The 22,233-nt window shown below is 50.1% G+C and overlaps 1 protein-coding gene across 10 annotated transcripts in view; it reads left to right on the top strand.

Annotated features, from left to right (window-relative positions):
• Positions 1-22,233, top strand: part of SYNGAP1 (synaptic Ras GTPase activating protein 1) — a 211,396-nt gene that overhangs the window by 102,264 nt on the left and 86,899 nt on the right. The window contains exon 1 of one of the 10 annotated variants that reach the window (XM_029584380.1): positions 6,279-8,493. The exons of 8 other annotated variants lie outside the window; for them this stretch is intronic. The gene's annotated coding sequence lies outside the window, so the exon portion shown is untranslated. Of the gene's footprint in view, positions 1-6,278; positions 8,494-22,233 lie in introns of those variants that run through there. One more of the 10 variants, XM_029584379.1, reaches the window with a different exon arrangement.

The following is a 22,233-nucleotide window of genomic DNA, read 5'->3' as shown; positions in this document are numbered from 1 at the left end:
TGGCCAGCATGTCACTGTTCACAGGGCCCCCTCCTCCCCAGTACAACACTAGTCTTATGGCCCTCCTGGCCCGCATGTCACTGTTCACAGGGCCCCCTCCTCCCCGGCACAACACTAGTCTTATGGCCCTCCTGGCCAGCATGTCACTGTTCACAGGACCCCCTCCTCCCCGGCACAACACTAGTCTTATGGCCCTCCTGGCCAGCATGTCACTGTTCACAGGACCCCCTCCTCCCCATCACAACACTAGTCTTATGGCCCTCCTGGCCAGCATGTCACTGTTCACAGGGCCCCCTCCTCCCCAGTACAACACTAGTCTTATGGCCCTCCTGGCCAGCATGTCACTGTTCACAGGGCCCCCTCCTCCCCAGTACAACACTAGTCTTATGGCCCTCCTGGCCAGCATGTCACTGTTCACAGGACCCCCTCCTCCCCGGCACAACACTAGTCTTATGGCCCTCCTGGCCAGCATGTCACTGTTCACAGGGCCCCCTCCTCCCCGGCACAACACTAGTCTTATGGCCCTCCTGGCCAGCATGTCACTGTTCACAGGGCCCCCTCCTCCCCGGTACAACACTAGTCTTATGGCCCTCCTGGCCAGCATGTCACTGCTCACAGGGCCCCCCTCCTCCCCGGTACAACACTAGTCTTATGGCCCTCCTGGCCAGCATGTCACTGTTCACAGGGCCCCCCTCCTCCCCGGTACAACACTAGTCTTATGGCCCTCCTGGCCAGCATGTCACTGTTCACAGGGCCCCCTCCTCCCCGGTACAACACTAGTCTTATGGCCCTCCTGGCCAGCATGTCACTGTTCACAGGACCCCCTCCTCCCCATCACAACACTAGTCTTATGGCCCTCCTGGCCAGCATGTCACTGTTCACAGGACCCCCTCCTCCCCAGTACAACACTAGTCTTATGGCCCTCCTGGCCAGCATGTCACTGTTCACAGGGCCCCCTCCTCCCCATCACAACACTAGTCTTATGGCCCTCCTGGCCAGCATGTCACTGTTCACAGGACCCCCTCCTCCCCAGTACAACACTAGTCTTATGGCCCTCCTGGCCAGCATGTCACTGTTCACAGGACCCCCTCCTCCCCAGTACAACACTAGTCTTATGGCCCTCCTGGCCAGCATGTCACTGTTCACAGGACCCCCTCCTCCCCATCACAACACTAGTCTTATGGCCCTCCTGGCCAGCATGTCACTGTTCACAGGGCCCCCTCCTCCCCATCACAACACTAGTCTTATGGCCCTCCTGGCCAGCATGTCACTGTTCACAGGACCCCCTCCTCCCCAGTACAACACTAGTCTTATGGCCCTCCTGGCCAGCATGTCACTGTTCACAGGGCCCCCTCCTCCCCAGTACAACACTAGTCTTATGGCCCTCCTGGCCAGCATGTCACTGTTCACAGGGCCCCCTCCTCCCCATCACAACACTAGTCTTATGGCCCTCCTGGCCAGCATGTCACTGTTCACAGGGCCCCCTCCTCCCCATCACAACACTAGTCTTATGGCCCTCCTGGCCAGCATGTCACTGTTCACAGGGCCCCCTCCTCCCCATCACAACACTAGTCTTATGGCCCTCCTGGCCAGCATGTCACTGTTCACAGGACCCCCTCCTCCCCATCACAACACTAGTCTTATGGCCCTGCTGGACAGCATGTCACTGTTCACAGGGCCCCCTCCTCCCCAGTACAACACTAGTCTTATGGCCCTCCTGGCCAGCATGTCACTGTTCACAGGGCCCCCTCCTCCCCAGTACAACACTAGTCTTATGGCCCTCCTGGCCAGCATGTCACTGTTCACAGGGCCCCCTCCTCCCCAGTACAACACTAGTCTTATGGCCCTCCTGGCCAGCATGTCACTGTTCACAGGACCCCCTCCTCCCCATCACAACACTAGTCTTATGGCCCTGCTGGACAGCATGTCACTGTTCACAGGGCCCCCTCCTCCCCAGTACAACACTAGTCTTATGGCCCTCCTGGCCAGCATGTCACTGTTCACAGGGCCCCCTCCTCCCCAGTACAACACTAGTCTTATGGCCCTCCTGGCCAGCATGTCACTGTTCACAGGGCCCCCTCCTCCCCATCACAACACTAGTCTTATGGCCCTCCTGGCCAGCATGTCACTGTTCACAGGACCCCTTCCTCCCCAGTACAACACTAGTCTTATGTCCCTCCTGGCCAGCATGTCACTGTTCACAGGGCCCCCTCCTCCCCAGTACAACACTAGTCTTATGTCCCTCCTGGCCAGCATGTCACTGTTCACAGGACCCCCCCCTCCCCATCACAACACTAGTCTTATGGCCCTGCTGGACAGCATGTCACTGTTCACAGGACCCCCCCCTCCCCATCACAACACTAGTCTTATGGCCCTGCTGGACAGCATGTCACTGTTCACAGGACCCCCTCCTCCTCCCCAGTACAACACTAGTCTTATGGCCCTCCTGGCCAGCATGTCACTGTTCACAGGACCCTCTCCTCCCCATCACAACACTAGTCTTATGGCCCTCCTGGCCAGCATGTCACTGTTCACAGGACCCCCTCCTCCTCCCCAGTACAACACTAGTCTTATGGCCCTCCTGGCCAGCATGTCACTGTTCACAGGACCCCCTCCTCCCCAGTACAACACTAGTCTTATGGCCCTCCTGGCCAGCATGTCACTGTTCACAGGACCCCCTCCTCCCAAGTACAACACTAGTCTTATGGCCCTCCTGGCCAGCATGTCACTGTTCACAGGGCCCCCCTCCTCCCCATCACAACACTAGTCTTATGGCCCTCCTGGCCAGCATGTCACTGTTCACAGGACCCCCTCCTCCCCAGTACAACACTAGTCTTATGTCCCTCCTGGCCAGCATGTCACTGTTCACAGGACCCCCTCCTCCCCAGTACAACACTAGTCTTATGTCCCTCCTGGCCAGCATGTCACTGTTCACAGGACCCCCTCCTCCCCATCACAACACTAGTCTTATGGCCCTCCTGGCCAGCATGTCACTGTTCACAGGACCCCCCTCCTCCCCAGTACAACACTAGTCTTATGTCCCTCCTGGCCAGCATGTCACTGTTCACAGGACCCCCTCCTCCCCAGTACAACACTAGTCTTATGGCCCTCCTGGCCAGCATGTCACTGTTCACAGGACCCCCTCCTCCCCAGTACAACACTAGTCTTATGGCCCTCCTGGCCAGCATGTCACTGTTCACAGGACCCCCTCCTCCCCGGCACAACACTAGTCTTATGGCCCTCCTGGCCAGCATGTCACTGTTCACAGGACCCCCTCCTCCCCAGCACAACACTAGTCTTATGTCCCTCCTGGCCAGCATGTCACTGTTCACAGGGCCCCCTCCTCCCCGGTACAACACTAGTCTTATGGCCCTCCTGGCCAGCATGTCACTGTTCACAGGACCCCCTCCTCCCCAGTACAACACTAGTCTTATGGCCCTCCTGGCCAGCATGTCACTGTTCACAGGACCCCCTCCTCCCCAGTACAACACTAGTCTTATGGCCCTCCTGGCCAGCATGTCACTGTTCACAGGACCCCCTCCTCCCCGGTACAACACTAGTCTTATGGCCCTCCTGGCCAGCATGTCACTGTTCACAGGACCCCCTCCTCCCCGGTACAAACACTAGTCTTATGGCCCTCCTGGCCAGCATGTCACTGTTCACAGGACCCCCTCCTCCCCGGTACAACACTAGTCTTATGGCCCTCCTGGCCAGCATGTCACTGTTCACAGGGCCCCCTCCTCCCCGGTACAACACTAGTCTTATGGCCCTCCTGGCCAGCATGTCACTGTTCACAGGGCCCCCTCCTCCCCATCACAACACTAGTCTTATGGCCCTCCTGGCCAGCATGTCACTGTTCACAGGGCCCCCTCCTCCCCAGTACAACACTAGTCTTATGGCCCTCCTGGCCAGCATGTCACTGTTCACAGGGCCCCCTCCTCCCCAGTACAACACTAGTCTTATGGCCCTCCTGGCCAGCATGTCACTGTTCACAAGACCCCCTCCTCCCCAGTACAACACTAGTCTTATGGCCCTCCTGGCCAGCATGTCACTGTTCACAGGACCCCCTCCTCCCCAGTACAACACTAGTCTTATGGCCCTCCTGGCCAGCATGTCACTGTTCACAGGGCCCCCTCCTCCCCAGTACAACACTAGTCTTATGGCCCTCCTGGCCAGCATGTCACTGTTCACAGGACCCCCTCCTCCCCAGTACAACACTAGTCTTATGTCCCTCCTGGCCAGCATGTCACTGTTCACAGGACCCCCTCCTCCCCAGTACAACACTAGTCTTATGTCCCTCCTGGCCAGCATGTCACTGTTCACAGGACCCCCTCCTCCCCAGTACAACACTAGTCTTATGGCCCTCCTGGCCAGCATGTCACTGTTCACAGGACCCCCTCCTCCCCATCACAACACTAGTCTTATGTCCCTCCTGGCCAGCATGTCACTGTTCACAGGACCCCCTCCTCCCCAGCACAACACTAGTCTTATGTCCCTCCTGGCCAGCATGTCACTGTTCACAGGACCCCCTCCTCCCCAGTACAACACTAGTCTTATGTCCCTCCTGGCCAGCATGTCACTGTTCACAGGACCCCCTCCTCCCCAGTACAACACTAGTCTTATGTCCCTCCTGGCCAGCATGTCACTGTTCACAGGACCCCCTCCTCCCCAGTACAACACTAGTCTTATGGCCCTCCTGGCCAGCATGTCACTGTTCACAGGACCCCCTCCTCCCCAGTACAACACTAGTCTTATGGCCCTCCTGGCCAGCATGTCACTGTTCACAGGACCCCCTCCTCCCCATCACAACACTAGTCTTATGTCCCTCCTGGCCAGCATGTCACTGTTCACAGGACCCCCTCCTCCCCAGCACAACACTAGTCTTATGTCCCTCCTGGCCAGCATGTCACTGTTCACAGGACCCCCTCCTCCCCAGTACAACACTAGTCTTATGTCCCTCCTGGCCAGCATGTCACTGTTCACAGGACCCCCTCCTCCCCGGTACAACACTAGTCTTATGGCCCTCCTGGCCAGCATGTCACTGTTCACAGGGCCCCCTCCTCCCCGGTACAACACTAGTCTTATGGCCCTCCTGGCCAGCATGTCACTGTTCACAGGACCCCCTCCTCCCCAGTACAACACTAGTCTTATGTCCCTCCTGGCCAGCATGTCACTGTTCACAGGGCCCCCTCCTCCCCATCACAACACTAGTCTTATGGCCCTCCTGGCCAGCATGTCACTGTTCACAGGACCCCCCTCCTCCCCAGCACAACACTAGTCTTATGTCCCTCCTGGCCAGCATGTCACTGTTCACAGGACCCCCTCCTCCCCAGTACAACACTAGTCTTATGTCCCTCCTGGCCAGCATGTCACTGTTCACAGGACCCCCTCCTCCCCGGTACAACACTAGTCTTATGGCCCTCCTGGCCAGCATGTCACTGTTCACAGGGCCCCCTCCTCCCCGGTACAACACTAGTCTTATGGCCCTCCTGGCCAGCATGTCACTGTTCACAGGGCCCCCTCCTCCCCAGTACAACACTAGTCTTATGGCCCTCCTGGCCAGCATGTCACTGTTCACAGGGCCCCCCTCCTCCCCATCACAACACTAGTCTTATGGCCCTCCTGGCCAGCATGTCACTGTTCACAGGACCCCCTCCTCCCCAGTACAACACTAGTCTTATGTCCCTCCTGGCCAGCATGTCACTGTTCACAGGGCCCCCTCCTCCCCAGTACAACACTAGTCTTATGGCCCTCCTGGCCAGCATGTCACTGTTCACAGGACCCCCTCCTCCCCAGTACAACACTAGTCTTATGTCCCTCCTGGCCAGCATGTCACTGTTCACAGGACCCCCTCCTCCCCAGTACAACACTAGTCTTATGGCCCTCCTGGCCAGCATGTCACTGTTCACAGGGCCCCCTCCTCCCCAGTACAACACTAGTCTTATGGCCCTCCTGGCCAGCATGTCACTGTTCACAGGACCCCCTCCTCCCCGGTCACTGGGCCCGGGACCCCCAAGGTCCTTCCCATGGCGCCCGGCTGCTGCTGCTGCTGCTCGGGCTTTTGCCGCCCACCCTAACGTCACAGCCCCGGCGCTCAGGCGGTTAAGTGGCCGCGGGAGCCGTTGCCGGCTCTCCTTTTTGGCTTCCCGTTGCCATAGCGACGGCGCGTCATTCTCCAGCTACTCGCTCCGTCATTGGATGACGGGGCTGGAAGGTTCCATCGCGCGGGCGCGGGCGCGCGCGATCCCCCCCCCCCCCTCTCTCTCCGGTTCTCCGTCTCCTCAGGAAGCAGCAGCAGCAGCAGCCCCGGTCCCGGCCGCAGGGAGATCGTTACCCATCGACCTCCCACTCCACCGCGGCTCTCCGGAGGAGGAGGAGGAGGGGGGGACCGGAAGCGGGGGACGACGAGGAGGAGGAGGAGGAGGAGGGGGGAAACTGCAGCGGAGGATGAGCGGCCGCCGGCCCCTCACGCGCGCATCAGGCGGAGAAGGCGCGCGGGATTAGCCGCCCGCCCACGCGGCTTTTGTCCGAGCCCCCCCCCCCCCCCCGGAGACATCGGTTTTCCCCCTCAGCGGCTGACGGTCCCGGGGGCGAGGGGAACCGGATCTACAAAATCTCTGCAACCGTTCCTCGTTATCCGGGCTCCCCCCCCCCCCTCAATCCTCTTACCCTGTTCCTGCTTCCCGACATCTGCCTAACCTTTAAGGTCCTCTGAAGCTCGGGGAAGTTGGAGATCGGAGCCGAAAATGGATAAAAGGAGCTGACGGCGCTGTTTGTGGATCAAAGCAAAAGAAGGCGCAAAGAAGAAATTTCCCGCACACCTGTAGTTACCCCCCCCGATTCGTAGCAGGAAAAGGAGAGGAGGGGGGTCCGTGTCTGCCAGGATCGGGGAGAGCTTGGAGAAGGGTAGGAAAAGACAGCAGGAAGAGAGAGACAGACATTCAGTCCTGGAAGAAAAAAATACAGACCATGGGGGAAGAATTCGCCTTCCCCCGAAAAGGAGAGGGCAGAGTTACCGGGCAACGGGGAGAAATGCCCTTTTACCCGGGGGGGAAAGAGCCCCAGGCCTGAGGGAAGACTGTTAAACCCAGGAGAGGAGTTAGGTATGAGGGGAGAGAGATCATTATAGCGCAGTTTGGTACAGAAAGAGCCAAAAAAAAATCAAGATAAGCAAAATCAAACCACCAAGGAATTTTATAATTCATATAAAAACAAGAGGGACCCCCCCCCCCCCCAAACCCTTGAAATAAAAAGAGCAAAGTGTGAGACTGTAGTTCTTAATGGAGGAGAGGGAGAAAAATGCTTTCATCCTTCGGGAAAGAAAGGGATTATAAATTAAGGCAGAGAGAAAGCTTCACCTTCCAGGGAGAAGAGAAGAGATTTTTGTGATTTTACTGAGGAAGGATGGGGAGACTTGGGAAGGAGGGTGGGGAGCGAAATGTAAAGTGAGAGAATACTCATAAGAACAGCAAAAAAAAATAAATAAAAATCATAAGAAAGTAACTCTTTGGGGCCAAAAAGAGTGAAGTGGATGTGAAGGGAATAGGCAGAAGAGGGAAACTGATTGATCAAGTTAAGGACGGGAATCTTGGAACAGAAAGTCATGTCCCATATCAGGGGAAAACATGTGAAGCTCTCAGCACAGCTTTCCATCACTTAAGGTCTCTCCACTGACAAACCTCAGATTAGGACCTGTCCAGCCTGCTGTCCAGCAAAGGACCTCCATGCAGGAATTGAGCTAAGCCTGGGACCATGAGACACAGCCATGCTCTTCCCGTTGCTTTGGGGAGTTTCTTTGGATTGCTGAGAAGACTTTACCTGGCGGAGAAAGGAAGCGTGGGGACTTTTCCACTTGGCATTGAATCTACAAGAAATCCAGCCTGGATATGAATGGTCAGTTCAGGACAAATATGAATAAAATCAAGACAAAGCCCAGGTAGTGAAAACTCACCAATGTGCATGCTTCGTAAAGCTTGTTCCAGTCTTGATTTCTTTTGAAGCTCTTGTGGTGGGCATCTAAACTATAAATATGAATTGAGACTCTAGTGGCTGGAGCATCTCACTTGAGAGCTGGGAGCAGGCCTCTCACCAATGCTGGTGGATAATACTTCAGCACTTCCTGGATACCTAATTTGCTCCCTACTTGCTGTTTGGTAAAGAAGGAGCCTGGAGGAGATCGATCTGCAGCAGTCCCGGCCGGGGCTGCTTCCTGGTAGTTAACTGATTTGACACAGCAAGAGTGAGCTCTTTCCCCCTACCCTCCTCCCAACCCCAGCCCATTTCTAGACCTCCCTTCTTCCAGGGGAGCTTCAAATGGTTTGCAGTTGCAGACTTTTTTTTGGTCGAGTTCAAACACTGGCATACATGAATTGTACCTTCTGACGCTGATAGACTGCTGGAAGGAAGGAGATGTTTGTCCAGACTCTCCGGGGTTATCCCTCCTCCTGTACATTTTGAATCACTGCAGACTGACGTAGAAGTGCAGAGAAGCAGGTAAGGTTGATTGAACTTGGAGTCCTATTTCCTGATTAACGTTGGGTTTCTTTCCCACGCTTTGGTATAACAGAGAGGATCAAGAGCTGTGGCGTTTGGGGGGCTAAAAGAGGATGGAGTTCCCAGTTTGACCCATTGCTCTCCCAGCGTTTGCTACCTCTGTAATGATACGATAACCCTGATATATTGACATTTGTGCTTTTCTCTGGTCCTAACACCCTTGGTATCTCTAGACCATTGACTACAGAGACCTGCCTCAGGCTGGAGGTAGGCAATGCGTAACCTGACAAGCAAACTGGAGCTGTAGACAGTATGTCTGCAGAGCGCCCCACTCCTCTCCTTGGGAGCTTGGTAGTCCAAGGCAGCTCCACGGCTGCACTTAGAAATGCCCCTGCGCTGGATTGCCAGAAAAACCTTCGGCCTTATAGCAGTCTGCATAGTTTGACCTTTCTTGGATTTTAGATTTAATTACTTGCAAGTTTCCAGATCCATCTCAAGGTGAGTTGCAAATACAGGTGTACAATAACTACTTCAGAGGGCTTACGATCTAAGGACCTGCTTTTCTCCCATTTTGTGTCTGTTTGGGGAAAATGCTTAGTAAACGGGGCCCTAAGTTTGTACCCGAGGCAATGGAGGTGAAGTGACCTGCCCAAGGTCACAAAGCACCAGTGGAATTTGAACCCTGGCTTCCCTGGTTCTCGGCCCATTGCTGTAACCACAAGGCTACTCTTCCGCCGTCTAAGCATTGTTCCTCCCTCCCCCTCTCGTTCTGCGGATGAGGTGGACTGAGGTTTCCTTGGAGGCATGCCCCTAACCAGTGCGTGAGAGAGACTGGTTTCCAGTGCATGCGGGTATTCATTCTGGTGCAGCTCCAGCACAGAGTTGGGAAATATTAGTTTATCAAATGGGCCCTGTTGGAGACTTAGCTAAAACGAGCTGCTTTGAATGCACTGGCGTATAGCGTTTGGGGATGAAGGTACGGATTAGGTGCGAGATGTGGATGAACCACTCCGCTTAGCCGATTGATTGCCTCTTGGAGAAGGGAGATCAGGCGCACTGGGGCAGAAATGCCCAGGGGCACCAGTGCTCGGAGCTGTACTGCTGCTAGTGAGGAGGTGCAGGAGGCTTCTCTGCTGTAGGAATGACCCTGGCGAGGCTGGCACATGGGGCGCTGCTAGAAAAGAGGAGCACAAGGGAAGTTGCGGATGAGACGAGTGCAAATCACGGCTGTCGCTAGTTCAGGCATCGTTATCTGAGAAATTTAGAACATGGATCCGGGTCTTGTATGATCCTCCTTAACCCCCCCCCCCCCCCCGAGCATTCAGGCTTTGCTCTGACACAGCCTATCATGGGGCACTGACTAACTGCTGTATTTCACCTTTCAGAGGCTTTTTGAATAAAAATCCTTTGCATTTGTAGCTGGAAGTTGGAGGTCAGTGGGTTTAGTGAGTAATTCTCATGCTGTTGTGGTGTTTCCAGCCATCAAGCCAGTTCCTTCTCTCGGCTGTATCTGGAGGCATCTGAACTCCGTGGCAGCACAAGGTGTAGACATAGATACACTCGATTCCTGTGGGTTTGTTGGTTGTGAATCCTGATTTGCCTGCCCTTCCTTCCTGTTTCCCTTAGTCTCCTGTTAGTCGTAGTGGATGCCATCCGGCGAGTATCGGGATGCGTGGTGTTATGAAAAAGAAAGCAGTTCTGGTTTTTACATTCTCTCACGGAGGACTGAGGAGTCTATTAACATGGCTGACACCAGGGGCGGCTCAAGGCAATCTGCTGCCTGAGGCCAGGGATGAGATGGTGCCCCCCCCCCCCCCCCACACACACACATGCTCTCTCACACACACCCCCCAGGCTCACATTCTCTCTCTCTCTCACACACACACTCTTTGCTGCGAGCGGGACAAGCTCCACGCCGGGGTCTCCTCCATCTTTGCCAGAATCAATTCTGCGCAGAAAATGACAGAGATGGAGGAGACCCCGGCTGCGCGGGGCGGGGGGGGGGGGGGGGGGCGAATTCTGCGCTTCGCAAGAATGCAGAATTCCCCCAGGACTTTCCACCGGAGGGCCCATGGGTCCTTTCTTGTTTTGGTGGCAGGGTGAGCAGCCGCTAGAGGAGTTTGGAGGGGGACGGGACGGGACAGTTTTTGCCACCTGAAGTGGCCGCCTCACCCTGCCTCATGCTAGAACGGCCCCTGGCTGATGCATTAGGCAAAGCCTGGGGCTCGGGTTTTAGTATGAATGCCAATGCTTCCACTGCTGATTGGTGCGTTTAGAAAACAAGTCGCAGGCACTTGCCGTCCAAAGAACTTAGCCCTCGATTCCCATCAGCATGAGGATGGGGAGCTGTCCAAGCCTTCCGAGGGATTCGGGAGCTGATCTGCTCCTTCTCCCGCTGACTAACGGGGGGGCGCCTCTCTGGATGCTTTCTCCCTCCTCATTCCAAAATGAAGTGACACACATTGAAACTTAAGGCCGAATTGTCTTCCTGTTTCTTGTGACATTGACCAAGTCTCCTGTGATGCTCAGAGCTGTGCGAGTGGTGGTGGGGGGGCTGACGCTAAAATGGCTCAGAGAAAGCCAAACAGACTTCAGCGAGGGAGAGAATCTCACTGGGGTCCCATTAGCCAAATGTTTTATTATGTAACAGTCGTGCATGCTCTGTCTCGTGCCGAAAGAGGGGCACAAGTGCAATAGATTTTGATTTTACGAGGTCTCCCTGCTGGCTTTTGTTAAGTGAATGAATTATGAATGTGCGGCTGTGATTGCCGAGAGGCTAAACTGCAGCCACTCCGTACTGTAAACCTATGTAGGCCATGCTGCTGAGCTGGATGGCTTGTAGCGAGAAGAGGTGGAACAGAATTGGGGAAGCAAGCTCTGATGGCCACAGGAAAAGGTCCACGGTGTCTACTTTGAATTCCCTTCCTCTTCCACCCCCACCCAGGTGACAAAAAAGACTGGAAGCAGAGCCGAACCACAGCGGGAGGAAAAGCCCTAAAAAGATATTAGTGTGTGTGTCTGAATGCTGGGCTTTATTCTGTTTGCCCCTCATATTGTGCCACCCAGCTTTCTTCCCCCACCACCACATTACATCCTTCTTAGCGATGCAGGCCCAAGCCCTGTCTGAGATGAGGGCCAGGGCATGAGAAATCTCACAGCAATTGATTTTACGGTAACCTTCAAACGGGCCTTTATCGCTTCTTGCTTTTGTGTGCCTACAAAAGACTCAAATCTCCAACACCGTTTTCCGCTTCTCAAAGCGTCCGTTTTTCTGGCTGACGGTTTCTTTCTCCTGTTCCAGGCCTCGTGCGCTCAAGATCTTACTGTACTGTAGATGGGGGGGGGGGGTGAAATCTGTCAGATCCAGGCCTGTCGTGATTATTGTCGCCTTATTAATTAGGGTCATGATGTGCGAGCCCAGTCGAGGGTTAGGTGCGGGATGCAGAGGTGGGATCCCCCTCGTCCAGAGCTGGACGCCGGAGCAGAGAGCGGGCCCAGCCAGAGTGGGGAGGGGAAGGAAGCTCGCAGACGGAACCGGCCGTTACCATGACAAAGAACATTTTTGCAAGACAGCTCCTCCACATCACATATGGTTATTGGCTCCCAATGTGTGCGGGGCAGGTGGCCAGCTTTTAACGCTTTCGGAAAGTCTGCTGCTACTTCCAGAATTTTCCCACCTCCTGCTGGGCCGTGCACCCTCTCGTGCCGAACGGTGTCGGAGAGAGCACTTTCTCCTGGCTGTTGTATGCTCAGCGTGCTGTGGTGATCAGAGCGACAATCACTTTGTTAGCACTTCATCTTGCTTAACCGAAATATTTTTTTTGGGGGGGGGGTGGGGGTGGAAATCTGGGAGTTTCTCTAAAACAGATACTGGAAATCTGGGAATGTTTCCTCCTTCATTAACCCTTTTTTCCAAAAGTGAAATGTTTGGCATCCTGCCCGCAACTTTTCTTCTTTGGGCTTGGTTCTTTTGGGCGATCAGCGCAATCGGAACCAAGGACGGGATCCAAAGTCTTGAGCCTTCGTTCCTAACTACCTGCGGTTCTACCCCCAGCTCATCCACTTTTATAAACTCCCCCATCTAGCTCAGCCGTGGCTACTATTGGAAGCAGATGCATGTGGTGCAAAGCCTGTCCCGACTCGGGGAGCAGAAGCTGGGATTGAGATCAGGTCTTCTGCAGGCCACCGGACTGGCTCCATAATATCTGGGGAAGGGCAGGGTAAGTGAAGATTTGCCACTGTGGTCCTAAGGGAAAAAAGGGGGGCAATTGAACCATTTACCAGGATTCAAATCCCCCCCTGCACTGACGCTCCTTGTAACCTTGGGGCAAGCCATTTTACCTCCCATTGCCTCAGGTACTCACGTGGATTATAAGCTCTTTTGGGCCGGGCCTTTTCTTGTGCCTGAATTCTAATAATGCTGTAACGTGTCATTTACAGAGATAAGAGATGTATGTGAGGAAGTAAAATTCCTGGGTGGTGGGTCCCTCTTTAGCGAAGGGGCTACAAGCAGTGATGCAACTTCTATCTGACTCGACATCGAGGGGAAGGCAAACAGCTTTGGTGCCTCTAACACTAAGATAGAGGGGAGACAAAGCGCGGCTTCCTGTTGCTCATTCTTTTTTTACATTTTTTTATTTCCTGATTTTCTCTTCTGTTACATTTTCCATCCCCTTGTTTCTTTTATTCTTTTTTCCTCCCACACACCTTACTGATTGCTGTAGAGCTCTTGTGGTAAGAGCAATCGGCTCTTTCGAGAGAAGACTAGCCAGAGTCACTTCAAAATCAGAACGGCTTTCAGAAACCTCCCTTCCATTCTCTTCCTGTCATTGCCCGTCTCCCCCCACGGATGCTTCCTGTGACTCAATAGCGCACGAACACGGTTAGTATGTGACCTAACCCAGAACACCACGGCTTCTGCATGCAACGCAAATAGCATGTCCACGCTGAATTGAGCGTGCACAGTCCTAATTTCTTCATGGCTCAGTTCCCCTTGCTGCAGAACCTGTTTAAACGTAAACCTGTACATGAGGTTTGCTGTCGGTACTGAGTGCTGAAACCCAGGAGAAGAGGTGAAAGAAGGAGACAAAAGCACACACCTCGGATGTAGGCCAAAGAGGAGAAGGACTTGCAGAGGGAGCCTTGGCCAGCCCAGGCACATCCATCCTGTTGACGGCAGGAAGGGAAATCTGCCAGCCCTCAGACAAAGGGACACTAGCATCCGACCATTTCCGTTGGCTAATGCCTCTAAATGGATTGATTTTGTGCATACCTTGACAGGACCGAACCTCACTTGTAAGCCAGAGTGTGTTGAGTTTGATGTCAGTCTCCCAAATTCACTGCTAATGCCCTTCGAAATGTTTGTATCATACCAGAGAGAGCTTCCGTCCTCCCTCTGCAAACACCTTGTAGTGTTGGGGAATAAGTGTTGATGCTGAAGCCTCTGAATGCCTGCAGCGGTCTTTGGCTTGATTAACCACAGCAACGACTGTAATGGCCATCTCCATAGGCTGGCAAAGCAAGTTCAGGCAACCGCCAGCACACACCATTTTCTGCCACCTCTGAAGCTACTACTCGTTTCATGGCATCTACTCCAACCATGCCATGTAAGAGTGGCCATCTCAGAGGGCCATAGAGCAGAGGTGACAAGGCTGCAGAGGGAAATCCAACTACCACGTAACCATCCCTCCTAGTTCCCTGAGGAGCTTATGGCTGAACTTCTGCAGCCTTGTCTCCGCTGCATCACCTGTCTTGTGAACAGCATTCAGCGAGGGCCCTGGGAAACTGATAAGCAGGGGGGTTAACCTGCACAGTGCGGCAGATACTGGCGTAAGCTTGCAGGGCAGACTGGGTGGATCATTTGGTCCTTTTCCGCCGTCATTTCTATGTTTCTGTCTGAGACCATGCAGGGGACAGAACATATGCATTGGAATGTTTCTGCATAATCATGGCATTGGCACTTTGGGGATGGTGCTTTATTAGCGATAGTAACAACATTGTGCCTTACACACTGCCCAGTGTACAACAGTGTTTGAAAAACAGTTACCATTGATTAAATCTTTGGAAATTACATTTTCTTGTCTGAATATGGAGGTATTTTTGGAATTGCTCAAGATTGTGTTGGTGTCTTTGTCTCACCCCGTCCCCTTCCAATTCTGCCCTGACCTCTTCCATGACATCTTCTGCTCTAACAGCTCCATCTCCTTCATAAGTAATTCAACACATCCTGTTGAACCCTCAAAACAGCAGGCATGCTATAAAGTTCACACGTGAGCCAGCCCCAGTGACTTGTTGATGGAGTTGTGTGCCACCATGCATAGAGAGCTAGGTTTTATTCCCAACTGAGGTCTTCCTGCCCCACAGGTCGGACCAGGACAGGGGATGCTGGGGAGGGCAGCGTTCAGAGCCCCTATGGGTAGGGAGTCTCACTCGTCAAACAGTGGCAACACCTAGTGGTTGGATCAAGAGCCTGTGGTTGCAGTGTTGTGAAAGGAGTCCTGTTGCTGCAGGTACTGACCTGGAAATGCTAAAGGAATAGGGTCAGGGGTCGCGTTGAAATTTTAGGCCTTGACAAGCAGGTGCTAAATAGCACACGGAGGAGAGCACACCACATTGATGCAGGGTTTCGAAAGGAGTCCTGGGACATGGCTCCCGACCTCAGGACCATTGCTGCAAGAATGGGTCTATCAAATTAGGGGGAAATCCCCAGATTGTTGGGAATGAAGGCTTCATAGCGTCAGAATTCCAGCACCGATGACAATTGAGCTGGAATAAAAGAAAGGAGGAAGTACCAGGCTAAAAAAAATAACGGATCACATAGAATCTGCAATCAGCAAAATCCCATTGACCCATTATGGGAGCAAAAACAGATGTGAATGTTAACCTACCCCCATGGAAGCAGTTAAAATATGGTCACGCTGTGGACAGGCACAAGAAAGTTTTGAAATCCCTCTGTGCACTGTTGGGGGATGTAATTTTTTTTTTTTTGTATTCAAGATTTTTATTGAACCAACAAGCATGTACAAACCAAACTTCACATGCAAGTGTACACATAGGGGGATGTAATTTAATGCAGGTGCCAAGCACGCAGGTACTTTGTATCATCAGTGCACTTATCGTCCCAGATTTTCAAGAGGAAGCTCTGCTTGGGTTTGATAATTGCTGCCTCTGAAATTTAACCCAACTCCAGCTTCCATCCCAGCCACATGACGATATTGGCAATCTGTTGTCAGACCGTCTGATACCATTGAATATGTGCAGCTAAGGCTAATAGAAAGAGATACCTCGCCTCTCTCCGCAGTGCCTTCAACTACCAGGGGCACAAATATCCTTGGAAAAACCTCAATCAAAATGGAACAAAACATAGCTTGGGTACCCCTTGTTACTACTTAAAACCCCAGAATATCGCCATTAAACAGACAACACCAAGGATCTTCAACATTTGCTTACCATGGAAGGACCACACAAAATTATATTCACCGAATCACCTATTATAGCCTGTAAGCAACATCCCCTCCACTCTAACCTACTCATCTGGACCAAATTACCATCTAACTAGGCATCAGGAACAAGAGGTACTCTACTCGTTGATATGACAACATGCAAGACCTGCCAGCAGACCTGCCCAAAAAGTATCATTCCCACTACAAGTGCATGATTTGTATATCTCATCTGGTGCAAGACCAACCAGGATGAACAACCATTAATCGACTATATCCAACCCGAGCACTCCGTCTGCAATTTTTGTGCTACTCCCTAAGGGCAATTTTTTAAGTACACAGAAAAGAAGAACCTGGAGACTGAAATACAATACAAGGTTTGTTAATCTGGCGTACATGGGGCATGGTCAATGCAGGTTTCTGCTCTGCTTCCAAATCCCACTCCTCCCTTCCTGTCATGTCCCCCTCCTCTCATGTGTCTATCAGTGAACAAGATGCTAGCAAAGAAAAGCTACTGTGCACCCTAATATTGATTAGTATTCTGCTTAAACTTTCTTGGCAGCAGCAAAAAAAAAAAAAAAAAATCCCTGCTGCTAGATGCTGGTTAGTTGAGCTTTTTGGTTGATTGGGTGTTGGATGATCTGGCCTGTAATGTATATTTTTCTATTGGATTATAAAAACAATGAACTGAATCAAATGATGTGGTACTACCATAACACACTATTCACGATATTCTTAATACTTGTGGCTAAACTTCTGCTAGTTATTAATTGATACTACTCCAGTCTTCATCCAAGACCTCCTGGTGTCCTCTCCTGTGGAAGTTCCTACTCTCTAGGTGAAAATGCTTCTTGTCTTCAGACGTACTGTCGCCCATGATGAAGGGATCCATACAGTCTTGGAAATTCATGTACTACATCTCTTTTTGATGTGCCAACAAAAGACAGCACTTTTGTAACACATTCTGCCTACAGATGTATGGAAGAGTACATTTCAAAATATGTTGATATATCTCCAGGTGTAAACCCATTTTAAATCTGTTTATCTGCATATGAATATACATAAAGGCGACCGATTCGTAATTTACATTTTTCTACATATGAGTGTAGGTAAACATACACATTTATCATCCGTACCCTTACTGTACCCGCATTCTTTTGTATGAACAAATTAAAAGGAACTCAGAAATAGGCGGCTGAAAGAATGGCATAAAGGAGTGAGTTCTTCAGGGAATGCTTGAGTGAAACAATGAGCCATTAGCTGGCTTACGGAGTTAGCTGAAAACGAAGCAGCATGAACAGGCAGGCAAGCCTTCGATTCTAAGGAACTGGAGAAACTATGCAGAGGAAGCTTGCTAGGACTCTCTCTGGCCTTGTCTCTGTCAGCAATGTGTACAGATCCCAAGCTCCTCAACAAACCTGTTATTTTTATTTCTGTCTATCCTCAGTCACTCTGGGGGACAACACAACAATTTGGTGACGGGGATGGGTACTAGACTTGGTCATAAACTGCAGGGAAAATCAAGCAGACAGGTAAATTTGTGAAGACAAAAGGGCGACAATCTGGGAAGTGCCAAGACTTAATTAAAATCAATGTGGGACTGGCATGATTTTTAGAGTAAGAGTAAGTAGGCTTTCATTTTTTGTCGAACAAATTGGTATCTCCAGATTTCTTGAGATGGCAACACCTGGCTGTATTGAAGAAATCTGATAATATGGGACATATGCATCTAGCACCTTTCTGTATCCAAGCAAATAGCATTACAGATGAAACTCAAAAGGAAATGATGAGATCAGCTACACACGCGATTGTATGCTCACTGGTGTCTCCGGCATCATCCAACCGAACGATTTCATGATGAGATTGTTGCTGTGCCGATAGTGCATTTCTTATCCAGGCCATCTGAAAAAATCCAGAGTTCAATTCTACAAGAGGAAACCACATCTAACATAGTAATGGCAGCAGAAAAAGACCAAATGGTCCATCCATTCTGCCCAGCAAGTTTCTTATGGTAGTAACTGCTGCTCTATGCAGGTTACCCCCAAGCCTTATGTTAAAGTTAGTAAATCTACTACCAATGTTTTTATGGGTGAGCGGCCTTGATAATTCAGACCATGCTGCTTGATCACACTTTGCTTTTGGACTTGGCCGTAGAAGCAGACCTTCACTTTTTTCCTAATGTCTGCGTATCATTACCACAGACCATGAAAGTCAGGGCCTAGTGTCATCTGTTGTCTGAATCCAATTCCTCTTGGAGAGTGATGTTGCAATTGCATCAAAAGCATGAAAGCTAATTGGTTAAGGGTAGTAACTACTGCTCTGTGCAAGTTACCACCATGCACCATTTTCTTCATTTCCATGCTTAGCATTTAAGGATCCACAGTGTTTGTTTACCCTGTGTCTTTTTATCTTCTCCACCTCTTATGGAAGGGCATTCCAGGCATTCACCCCCTTCTCTGTGAAGAAATATTTCTGATTTTGGGTCTGAATCATCCTCATTGGAGTTTCATTTCATGACTCCTAGTTCTACTGTCTGCTTTCCAAAGGAAAAGGTTTGACTATTGTGCATCCTTAAAACTTTCAGATATCTGAAGGTCTGTATCATAGCTCTCCTGCACCTCCTCTCTTCCAGGGTATACATATTCAGATCCTTCAGCCTTTCCTCATAAGTCTTCCAATACTGACCCCACACCATTTTGGTTGCCCTTCTCTGGATCACCTCTGTCCAGTCTCTCTTTCCTTGGAACCTATTCTGGGATCATAAAATCTAAGCAACTGAATTGCAGGCCTAATTCAAGTGCCAAAATTTAGAGAAACAGAAAACATAAGTGCCTGAATTCAACTGAAAATCCATCTAATTATAGGTGCCTACAAGTCAGGTCCATATCTGAAGTACTGAGCATTTTTTGAAAACTGACCCCTGATTCTCCCTAGAAATCAGGAAGGGCGGATGTCTTAGTAACTCTTTCTCTGCAGTCAGCGATGGTGCGTGTATTAGTAGTTCTTTCCCTGAGGAGTAATGCTTGCAGTGAAGGAGAATGTGTGTATTAATATCTTTCTGTGTCCTTGGAGATATGCGGTTACTTTGAGTAAGGGAGGGTGAATGTCTTAGTAACTCTGTCTTTCCCTGAGGAGTAATGATTGCAGTGAAGAATAATGTGTGTATTAATATCTTTCTGTGTCCTTGGAGATATGCGGTTACTTTGAGTAAGGGAGGGTGGATGTCTTAGTAACTCTTTCTCTGCAGTCAGCGATGGTGCGTGTATTAGTAGCTCTTTCCCTGAGGAGTAATGATTGCAGTGAAGAATAATGTGTGTATTAATATCTTTCTGTGTCCTTGGAGATATGTGGTTACTTGGAGTAAGGGAGGGTGGATGTCTTAGTTACTCTTTCTCTGCAGTCAGCGATGGTGCGTGTATTAGTAGCTCTTTCCCTGAGGAGTAATGATTGCAGTGAAGAATAATGTGTGTATTAATATCTTTCTGTGTCCTTGGAGATATGCGGTTATTTTGAGTAAGGGAGGGTGAATGTCTTAGTAACTCTGACTTTTCCTGAGGAGTAATGATTGCAGTGAAGAATAATGTGTGTATTAATATCTTTCTGTGTCCTTGGAGATATGTGGTTACTTGGAGTAAGGGAGGGTGAATGTCTTAGTAACTCTTTCTCTGCATTCAGCGATGGTGCGTGTATTAGTAGCTCTTTCCCTGAGGAGTAATGATTGCAGTGAAGAATAATGTGTGTATTAATATCTTTCTGTGTCCTTGGAGATATGTGGTTACTTGGAGTAAGGGAGGGTGAATGTCTTAGTAACTGTTTCTCTGCATTCAGCGATGGTGCGTGTATTAGTAGTTCTTTCCTTGAGGAGTAATGATTGCAGTGAAGGAGAATGTGTGTATTAATATCTTTCTGTGTCCTTGGAGATATGCAGTTACTTTGAGTAAGGGAGGGTGGATGTCTTAGTAACTCTGACTTTTCCTGAGGAGTATTAATTACTCTCTCTGGAGCTGTAGCTACTCTGCAGAGAGGGAAGGGTGTGTGCATTAGTATCTCTGTCTCTCTGGCGATCTTGGATCACTGAACTCAATTGTACTGAGCTTAGGGCTGAAATTCGTACGTGTTTCGGCCTGAATTTTCAGAGTGAGCCTTCCCGCACGTAAGTCTCTTTCCAGTACATGGGAAAAAAGACTTGCTTAAACCTGGGTTTATTTTTAAAAAGCCTGTTTATGCACGTGAAGCCGCCTTTTACGCGTGTCAGTGCTTCTGAACATTATCCACACTCTGTAGAAAAGTGTTAGTATCTCTTTCTCTTCCTGGACAGCAGTTAATTAGTTACTTTGCAGTGGGGAATGTTATTTTGTATAAATGATTTTGTATGTGTATACGTGATGATCAGAAGTGCTTTAGATAACTGATCACATTCGTCACACCGGCAGGCAGCACTGCGTAAATTCAGGACCTTGGATATGAGGGGTATAGTGGTAAATCTGATTTCTGTGGTTTTGGGTTTTTTTTATAGAAACAATATGTTTTCAGATAAAGATTGCCAAGGCCATGTAGTCTTTGCATTATTCTGCTACTAGGCTGCAAACCTGTGTGTCTCTGGTGTTGTTTTCCCTTTCCTATTACTGTAATCTTCTGTGGAACTTGTCTCAGACAATCTTTGATTGAGTTTCCATTTTGGGCCTTGTCACTGTTCCCTTCATCCACTATCCTTTCTATGTAGTTATTCTTGAAGCAACAAAAAGAATTCAGTGTGAAATGTTATGGTTGGACTCTTTTATAAATGCCCTTTGTTATTAACATTTCTAATAGGAATATAGTCTCTGAGATATTACTATTAAGATGCTGTGACCAACTGATGTTTTAAAATGCATAGGAGGCACAGTGTGTAGGAAAACTACAGCGATAGATGTATTTTGTTCCTCCTCCAGCCATAGGCCTTTTTGGTATTCGGAGCTATTGTGGCATGGTGCCGAATAAACGCAAAAGACTAAGCTTCCTCTGTGACGTCTCTGGAAATTTCACGAGAATGCAAGAAACCTGCTTTGGAAACAGGAGGGGTGAGCCACATGGCTCCCTTGAGATGAAGAGCATGTGATAATATTCCCAAGCCATGTGAGAGCAGTCAAGATCGCTGTGTAAAACCTCTGATGGTGGCCCTCAGCATGTTGAGGTGGTCTAGCGGTTGGTGTGAGAAATACATTTTGGTAACTCCTGAGAATCCCATATTGATAGAAACATGGAAAATGATGGCATCCAGTCTATCCATCTCCCATTCAGCTTTACAGTCCCTTCTTATCCCTCAGAGAACTTCTGATACTGTCTTCACAGGGAGGCTATTCCAAGTGTCCGTTAGCCTATCTGCAAAGAAATAGTCCCTTAGATTAGTCCTCAGTCTACCCCCTTTCACCCTCATCCCATGGCCTTTCTCATTTCAGAGTCTCCTTTTTGTTGAAAGAGGTGTGCCTCCTGTGCATTTATTCCTTGGAGGTATTTACATCTCTCTATCATATTTTCCTTTTTCCTCCTTTCCTCCAAGGCATACATGTTTAGATCTTTGTCTGACTCCATATGCTTTATGATGTCCACCATGGACCATTTTAGTTACTGCCTTCTGAACTTACTCTATTAAGTTGATATCCTTTTGTAAGTGCTGTCTCTAGAATCATATACAGCAGTCCAAATGAGGCCTCACTACAAAGGCAATATCACCTCCTTTTTCCAGCCAGTTGTTCCTCTCCCTATGTACCCAAGCACAGAGGAACTTCATCCCCTATACTGTATTGCTTCCTTCAGTTTTTGCAACCCAAATGCATTATCTCAACTGCCAGACTCTAGACCATCCCTCAAGCCTCACTAGATCCCTCCTCATGTCATCCACACTTTCCAGGGAGTCTACCCTGTGGCAGATTTTACTATCAACTGCAAAAAAAAAGGCAAACCTTTCCCGATAACCCCTCCATGATATTGATAAACAAAAATTCTGAACTGGTAACCACCCTTTCTCCGAAGTGAATTCCATTTACCACTACCCTTTATCTCATCCCACACAGCCTGTTTCTATCTCAGTCAGTCCTATTAGGGCTCATACCTAGGGTGCTCGGTTGGTTTATTTATTTATTTATTTATTTATTTATTTAGGCGGTTTATATACCGTCAATCCAAAAGAAGATCACAACAGTATACAATATCCGCACGACCACATACTGTGGGTCAACATTCACCTTCTAGTTCAACACCACAGCGTATACATATTCTACGATATCACACTAGCTGCTATATAATCTAGTTCATATTCATA

Source organism: Rhinatrema bivittatum, chromosome 19 (assembly GCF_901001135.1).
Source record: "Rhinatrema bivittatum chromosome 19, aRhiBiv1.1, whole genome shotgun sequence".
Taxonomy (NCBI): domain Eukaryota; kingdom Metazoa; phylum Chordata; class Amphibia; order Gymnophiona; family Rhinatrematidae; genus Rhinatrema; species Rhinatrema bivittatum.
Note: the sequence above shows the minus strand (reverse complement) of the source record. Positions and strands in the feature narration are given on the sequence as shown.